Genomic DNA, 8,639 nt, shown 5'->3' on the forward strand with positions numbered 1-8,639 from the left:
AGGAGAAAAAGGCTGCGCCCCCCCTCCCCTCTAGTCCGAATTGGACTAGGGAAAAGGGGGCCGGCCACCTCTCCTTCTCCTCCTATTCCTTCTCCCTTCCTCCCCTCTTGGTGGACTCCTACTAGGACTTGGAGTCCTAGTAGGACTCCCTATCCTGGCCGCACCTTTGCCTTGGCCGGCCTCCTCCTCCTCCATCCTTTATATACGGAGGCAGGGGCACCTCTAAACACACAAGTTGACACAAGTTGATCCACGTGATCGATTCCTTAGCCGTGTGCGGTGCCCCCTGCCACCATATTCCTCGATAATACTGTAGCGGAGTTTAGGCGAAGCCCTGCTGCTGTAGTTCATCAAGATCGTCACCACGCCGTCGTGCTGACGGAACTCTTCCCCGACACTTTGCTGGATCGGAGTCCGGGGATCGTCATCGAGCTGAACGTGTGCTCGAACTCGGAGGTGCCGTAGTTTCGGTGCTTGATCGGTTGGATTGTGAAGACGTACGACTACTTCCTCTACGTCGTGTCATCGCTTCCGCAGTCGGTCTGCGTTGGGTACGTAGACAACACTCTCCTCTCGTTGCTATGCATCACATGATCCTGTGTGCGCGTAGGAAATTTTTTGAAATTACTACGAAACCCAACAGTGGCATCCGAGCCTAGGTTAATGATGTTGATGTTATATGCACGAGTAGAACACAAGTGAGTTGTGAACGATACAAGTCATACTGCCTACCAGCATGTCATATTTTGGTTCAGCGGCATTGTTGGACGAGACGACCCGGACCAACCTTACGCGTACGCTTACGCGAGACCGGTTCCCTCGACGTGCTTTGCACAGAGATGGCTTGCGGGCGACTGCCTCTCCAACTTTAGTTGAACCAAGTATGGCTACGCCCGGTCCTTGCGAAGGTTAAAACGGAGTCTATTTGACAAACTATCATTGTGGTTTTTGATGCGTAGGTGAGATTGGTTCTTACTTAAGCCCGTAGCAGCCACGTAAAACATGCAACAACAAAGTAGAGGACGTCTAACTTGTTTTTGCAGGGCATGTTGTGATGTGATATGGTCAAGGCATGATGCTGAATTTTATTGTATGAGATGATCATGTTTTGTAACCAAGTTATCGGCAACTGGCAGGAGCCATATGGTTGTCGCTTTATTGTATGCAATGCAATCGCGATGTAATGCTTTACTTTATTACTAAACGGTAGTGATAGTCGTGGAAGCATAAGATTGGCGAGACGACAACGATGCTACGATGGAGATCAAGGTGTCGCGCCGGTGACGATGGTGATCATGACGGTGCTTCGGAGATGGAGATCACAAGCACAAGATGATGATGGCCATATCATATCACTTATATTGATTGCATGTGATGTTTATCTTTTTATGCATCTTATCTTGGTTTGATTGACGGTAGCATTATAAGATGATCTCTCACTAAATTATCAAGAAGTGTTCTTCCTGAGTATGCACCGTTGCGAAAGTTCTTCGTGCTGAGACACCACGTGATGATCGGGTGTGATAGGCTCTACGTTCAAATACAACGGGTGCAAAACAGTTGCGCACGCAGAATACTCAGGTTAAACTTGACGAGCCTAGCATATGCAGATATGGCCTCGGAACACGGAGACCGAAAGGTCGAGCGTGAATCATATAGTAGATATGATCAACATAATGATGTTCACCGATGAAACTACTCCATCTCACGTGATGATCGGACATGGTTTAGTTGATTTGGATCACGTGATCACTTAGAGGATTAGAGGGATGTCTATCTAAGTGGGAGTTCTTAAGTAATATGATTAAATTGAACTTAAATTTATCATGAACTTAGTCCTAGTAGTATTTTGCAAATCATGTTGTAGATCAATAGCTCGCGTTGTTGCTTCCCTGTGTTTATTTTGATATGTTCCTAGAGAAAATTGTGTTGAAAAATGTTAGTAGCAATGTTGCGGATTTGATCCGTGATCTGAGGTTAAATCCTCATTGCTGCACAGAAGAATTATGTCCTTAATGCACCGCTAGGTGACAGACCTATTGCAGGAGCAGATGCTGAAGTTATGAACGTCTGGCTAGCTCAATATGATGACTACTTGATAGTTTAGTGCACCATGCTTAACGGCTTAGAATCGGGACTTCAAAGACGTTTTGAACGTCATGGACCATATGAGATGTTTCAGGAATTGAAGTTAATATTTCAAGCAAATACCCGAGTTGAGAGATATGAAGTCTCCAACAAGTTCTATAGCTAAAAGATGGAGGAGAATCGCTCAACTAGTGAGCATGTGCTCAGATTGTCTGGGTACTTCAATCGCTTGAATTCAGTGGGAGTTAATCTTCCAGATAAGATAGTGATTGACAGGATTCTCTAGTCACCATCACCAAGTTAGTAGAACTTCGTGATGAACTATAGTATGCAAGGGATGATGAAAATGATTCCCGAGCTCTTCGTGATGTTGAAATCAACGAAGGTAGAAATCAAGAAAAAGCATCAAGTGTTGATGGTTGACAAGATCACTAGTTTCAAGAAAAAGGGCAAAGGGAAAGAAAGGGGAACTTCAAGTAGATTGACAAGCAAGTTGTCACTCCCACGAAGAAGCCCAAAGCTGAACCAAAGCCTGAAACTGAGTGCTTACACTACAAAGGAAATGGTCACTGGAAGCGGAACTACCCTAAATATTTGGTGGATAAGAAGGATGGCAAAGTGAAAAGGGGTATATTTGATATACAGGTGTTTGATGTGTGCTTTACTAGTGTTTATAGCAACCCCTCGGTATTTGGTACTGGTTCAGTTGCTAAGAGTAGTAACTCGAAACGGGAGTTGCAGAATAAACAGAAACTAGTTAAGGGTGAAGTGATGATGTGTGTTGAAAGTAGTTTCAAGATTGAAATGATCATCATCGCATACTCCCTATTCTTTCGGGATTAGTGTTGAACCTAAATAAATGTTATTTGGTGTTTGCGTTGAGCATGAATATGATTTGATCATGTTTATTGCAATACGGTTATTCATTTAAGTAAGAGAATAAACTGTTGTTCTATTTACATGAATAAAACCTTATATGGTTACACACCCAATGAAAATGGTTCATTGGATCTCGATCGTAGTGATACACATATTCATAATATTGATACCAAAAGATGCAAAGTTAATAATGATAGTGCAACTTATTTGTGGCACTGCCGTTTGGGTCATATCGGTGTAAAGCGCATGAAGAAACTCCATAAAGATGGATTTTCGGAATCACTTGGTTATGAATCATTTGATGCTTGCGAACCGTGCCTTTTGGGCAAGATGACTAAAACTCCGTTCTTCGGAACAATGGAACGAGTTACTGACTTGTTGGAAATAATACATACCGATGTATGCGATCCAATGAGTGTTGTTGCTCGTGGCAAGCATCGTTGTTTTCTGACCTTCACAAGATGATTTGAGCAGATATGGGTATATCTACTTGATGAAACATAAGTCTGAAATAGTTGAAAGGTTCAAAGAATTTCAGAGTGAAGTGGAAAAATCATCGTAACAAGAAAATAAAGTTTCTGCGATCTGATCGCGGAGACAAATATTTGAGTTACGAGTTTGGTCTTCAATTAAAACAATGTGGAATAGTTTCACAGCTCACGCCACCTGGAACACCACATCGTTATGGTGTGTCCGAACGTCGTAACCACACTTTATTTGATATGGTGCGATCTATGATATCTCTTTACCACTATCGTTTTGGGGTTATGCATTAGAGACAGCTGCATTCACGTTTTAAAATAGGGCACCATCTAAATCCGTTGAGACGACACTGTATGAACTATGGTTTAGCAGTAAACCTAACCTGTTGTTTCTTAAAGTTTGGGGCTGCGATGCTTATGTGAAAAAGGTTTCATCCTGATAAGCTCGAACCCAAATCGGAGAAGTGCGTCTTCATACCCAAAGGAAATTGTTGGGTACACCTTCTATCACAGATCCGAAGGCAAGACATTCGTTGCTAAAATGGATCCTTTCCAGAGAAGGAGTTTCTCTCGAAAGAAGTGAGTGGGAGGAGAGTAGAACTTGATGAGGTAATTATACCTTCTCCCTTATTGGAAAGTAGTTCATCACAAAAATCAGTTCCAGTGATTCCTACACCAATAAGTGAGGAAGTTAATGATGATGATCATCAAACTTCAGATCAAGTTACTACCAAACCTCGTAGGTCTTCCAGAGTAAGATCCGCACCAGAGTGGTACGGTAATCATGTTCTGGAAGTCATGTTACTAGACCATGATGAACCTACGAACTATGAGGAAGCAATGATGAGCCCAGATTCCACGAAATGGCTTGAGGCCATGAAATCTGAGATATGATCCATGTATGAGAACAAAGTGTAGACTTTGATTGACTTGCCCGATGATCGGTGAGTCATTAAGAATAAATGGATCTTCAAGAGGAAGACGGACGTTGATAGTAGTGTTACTATCTACAAAGCTAGACTTGTCGAAAAGGGTTTTTGACAAAGTTCAAGGTGTTGAATACGATGAGATTTTCTTACTCGTATCGATGCTTAAAAGTCTGTCCGAATCATGTTAGCAATTGCCGCATTTTATGATTATGAAATTTGGCAGATGGATGTCAAAACTGCATTCCTGAATGGATTTCTGGAAGAAGAGTTGTATATGATGCAACCGGAAGGTTTTGTCGATCCAAAGGGAGCTAACAAAGTGTGCAAGCTCCAGCGATCCATTTATGGACTGGTGCAAGAATCTCGGAGTTGGAATATACGCTTTGATAAGTTGATCAAAGCATATAGTTATTGTACAGACTTACAGTGAAGCCTGTATTTACAAGAAAGTGAGTGGGAGCACTACAACATTTCTGATAAGTATATGTGAATGACATATTGTTGATCGGAAATAATGTAGAATTATTCTGCAAAGCATGAAAGGATACTTGAATAAAAGTTTTTCAAAGAAAAGACCTTGGTGAAGCTGCTTACACATTGAGCATCAAGATCTATATAGATAGATGAAGACGCTTGATAAGATTTTTTCAATGAATACATACCTTGATAAATTTTTTGAAATAGTTCAAAATGGAACAGTCAAAGAAGGAGTTCTTGCCTGTGTTGCAAGGTGTTAAGTTGAGTAAGACTCAAAGCCCGACCACGGCATAAAATAGAAAGAGAATGAAAGTCATTCCCTATGCCTCAGTCATAGGTTCTATAAAGTATGCCATGCTGTATACCAGATCTATTGTATGCCATACCACTGAGTTTGGCAAGGGAGTACAATAGTGATCTAGGAGTAGATCACTGGAGAGCGGTCAAAATTGTCCTTAGTGGAATAAGGATATGTTTCTCAATTATGGAAAAAGGTTCGTCGTTAAAAGGTTACGCCGATGCAAGTTTGACACTAATCTAGATGACTCTAAGTCTTGATCTAGATACATATTGAAAGTGGGAGCAATTAGCTAGAGTAGCTCCGTGCAGAGCATTGTAGACATAGAATTCGCAAAATACTTACGGATCTGTATATGACATACCCGTTGACTAAGATTCTCTCACAAGCAAAACATGATCACACCTTAGTACTCCTTGGGTGTTAATCACATAGCGATGTGAACTAGCTTACTGAATCTAGTAAACCCTTTGGGTGTTAATCACATGGTGATGTGAACTATTGCTGTTAAATCACATGGCGATGTGAACTAGATTATTGACTCTAGTGCAAGTGGGAGACTGAAGGAAATATGCCCTAGAGGCAATAATAAAGTTATTATTTATTTCCTTATATCATGATAAATGTTTATTATTCATGCTAGAATTGTATTAACCGGAAACATAATACATGTGTGAATACATAGACAAACAGAGTGTCACTAGTATGCCTCTACTTGACTAGCTCATTAATCAAAGATGGTTATGTTTCCTGACCATGAACAATGAGTTGTTATTTGATTAACGAGGTCACATCATTAGTTGAATGATCTGATTGACATGACCCATTCCATTAGCTTAGCACCTGATCGTTTAGTATGTTGCTATTGCTTTCTTCATGACTTATACATGTTCCTATGACTATGAGATTATGCAACTCCCGTTTGCCGGAGGAACACTTTGGGTGCTACCAAACGTCACAGCATAACTGGGTGATTATAAAGGAGCATTACAGGTGTCTCCAAAGGTAGATGTTGGGTTGGCGTATTTCGAGATTAGGATTTGTCACTCCGATTGTCGGAGAGGTATCTCTGGGCCCTCTCGGTAATGCACATCACATAAGCCTTGCAAGCACTGCAACTAATATGTTAGTTGTGAGATGATGTATTACGGAACGAGTAAAGAGACTTGCCGGTAACGAGATTGAACTAGGTATTGGATACCGACGATCAAATCTCGGGCAAGTAACATACCGATGACAAAGGGAACAACGTATGTCGTTATGCGGTCTGACCGATAAAGATCTTCGTAGAATATGTAGGAGCCAATATGGGCATCCAGGTCCCGCTATTGGTTATTGACCGGAAACGTGTCTTGGTCATGTCTACATTGTTCTCGAACCCGTAGGGTCCGCACGCTTAAAGTTTCGATGACAGTTATATTATGAGTTTATGAGTTTTGATGTACCGAAGGAGTTCGGAGTCCCGGATGAGATCGGGGACATGACGAGGAGTCTCGAAATGGTCGAGACGTAAAGATCGATATATTGGACGACTATATTCGAAGTTCGGAAAGGTTCCGAGTGATTCGGGTATTTTCGGGAGTACCGGGGAGTTACGGGAATACGGGGAAGAGTATTGGGCCTTGATGGGCTTTAGTGGGAAGAGGAGAAAAAGGCTGCGCCCCCCCTCCCCTCTAGTCCGAATTGGACTAGGGAAAAGGGGGCCGGCCACCTCTCCTTCTCCTCCTATTCCTTCTCCCTTCCTCCCCTCTTGGTGGACTCCTACTAGGACTTGGAGTCCTAGTAGGACTCCCTATCCTGGCCGCACCTTTGCCTTGGCCGGCCTCCTCCTCCTCCATCCTTTATATACGGAGGCAGGGGCACCTCTAAACACACAAGTTGACACAAGTTGATCCACGTGATCGATTCCTTAGCCGTGTGCGGTGCCCCCTGCCACCATATTCCTCGATAATACTGTAGCGGAGTTTAGGCGAAGCCCTGCTGCTGTAGTTCATCAAGATCGTCACCACGCCGTCGTGCTGACGAAACTCTTCCCCGACACTTTGCTGGATCGGAGTCTGGGGATCGTCATCGAGCTGAACGTGTGCTCGAACTCGGAGGTGCCGTAGTTTCGGTGCTTGATCGGTTGGATCGTGAAGACGTACGACTACTTCCTCTACGTCGTGTCATTGCTTCCGCAGTCGGTCTGCGTTGGGTACGTAGACAACACTCTTCTCTCGTTGCTATGCATCACATGATCCTGTGTGCGCGTAGGAAATTTTTTGAAATTACTACGTTCCCCAACATGCTCATGCACTCGCGGGCTACACCTAGAACTACCGTGTCTAGCGGTAGTACCGCTTGCATGATCGGTGGTACTACTTGAGTGTGGGGTGTGCACAAATAACTGTTGGATTTGCACCCCCCAAAATTATATATAGGGGGTATTCTTCTCCAAGAAGACCACCTCTTATCCCATTGCTCCATTGTTGCGCCCTAAGGCTTATTTTCACCCGATCTCTCTCTCTCTAGCCATCAAATATTGTTGATTCTCTACGATTTGCTTGAGAGGGCCTTGATCTACACTTCTAAGAAGAGATTTTTGATTGCCCCCACTAATCCCTACCAGATTTTATTACTCTTGGGTGTTTGGGCACCCTAGACGGAAGAGGTCACCTCGGAGCCACAATCCATGCCATACTTAAGTAGCTAGGATTGGATAATGATTTATCTTGAGTGTCAACATGCATTCAAATGGTTGTGATGTAGTATGTTAGTATGGTATCCTCCTATGAATAAGTAGAGTGGCTTGACTTGGCACATGTTCACACATGTAGTTGATTCAAAACTAACGCAACCTTCATGATATTTATGTTCAAAGTGTTTATATCCTACTCATGCTCGTATTCCATGTTAAATATTCACAATGCATGATTATGACCGTTGTCGTTCTCTAGTTGGTCGCTTCTCTATCTGTTTTCCAGCCTTCACCTGTACTAAGCGGAAATACTGATTGTGCATCCAAGATCCTTAAACCCAAAGTTGTTCCAATGAATCCACCATATCTACCTATATGTGGTATTACCCCGTCGTTCCAAATAAATTTGCATGTGCCACCTCTGATCATTCAAATAAACTTTTGTCTTGTGTTCCCGTACGGCTCATGGAGCGACGGGGCGGTCAATATCTTCCATGCTAAGCGGGTTATTCTCATGATGGATGTTATTCACTTGTCATTGCATGAGAGAGGATGGTAATTGGGATGCCCTGTCCTATAAACAAAAACAAAGAAAATACAATAAAAGAAACCCCCTGGAAAGTTGATTGTTGGGAGGGCACCGAGGATTTGGCTAGCCATGGCTTGTGTTTGTATGGTTGAGGGGGGATAAACTTTTCATTTCTGCATGGGAACCACCGATAATGTGTTGAGCATGGAGAATATTGAAATCGTTTGTTGTGACATTGACTGGAAGAGCACACCTCTCAAAATGTATTCATCTCTGTTTT

This window comes from Triticum dicoccoides, chromosome 5A (assembly GCF_002162155.2).
Source record: "Triticum dicoccoides isolate Atlit2015 ecotype Zavitan chromosome 5A, WEW_v2.0, whole genome shotgun sequence".
Taxonomy (NCBI): domain Eukaryota; kingdom Viridiplantae; phylum Streptophyta; class Magnoliopsida; order Poales; family Poaceae; genus Triticum; species Triticum dicoccoides.